This window comes from Atta colombica, unplaced genomic scaffold (genome assembly GCF_001594045.1).
Source record: "Atta colombica isolate Treedump-2 unplaced genomic scaffold, Acol1.0 scaffold89, whole genome shotgun sequence".
Classification (NCBI taxonomy): Eukaryota; Metazoa; Arthropoda; class Insecta; order Hymenoptera; family Formicidae; genus Atta; species Atta colombica.
In genome coordinates, this window is record NW_017259582.1 from 547730 (window position 1) to 548004 (window position 275).

A 275-nucleotide genomic window follows, 5' to 3' on the forward strand; every position below is an offset into this window, starting at 1 on the left:
GTCCATTTACAAAAGTAGAAGGGACTTTTATATCTTTTTGGTGCCTTTAGAAAAAAACAATGTGACTAAAATACATCTCTCTCGAAACCATTCTTCTTTTATCTGAAACATTTTTCTCTAAAATGCATTATTTAAGAAATATTTGAGGTCATTTATATGGGATATCCTGTACACACACACACACACACACACGCGCGCGCGCGCGCGCGCGTATTTGCCGTTGTTGATATATGTATATATATGATATATGTGTATATATATATATATATGTGTAT

General features: G+C 33.1%; 1 protein-coding gene across 1 annotated transcript in view; it reads left to right on the forward strand.

Moving 5' to 3' along the window:
- The window catches only part of LOC108693243 (40S ribosomal protein S3a), a 3834-nt gene that overhangs the window by 949 nt on the left and 2610 nt on the right, over nucleotides 1-275 (forward strand). The window lies entirely within an intron of this gene.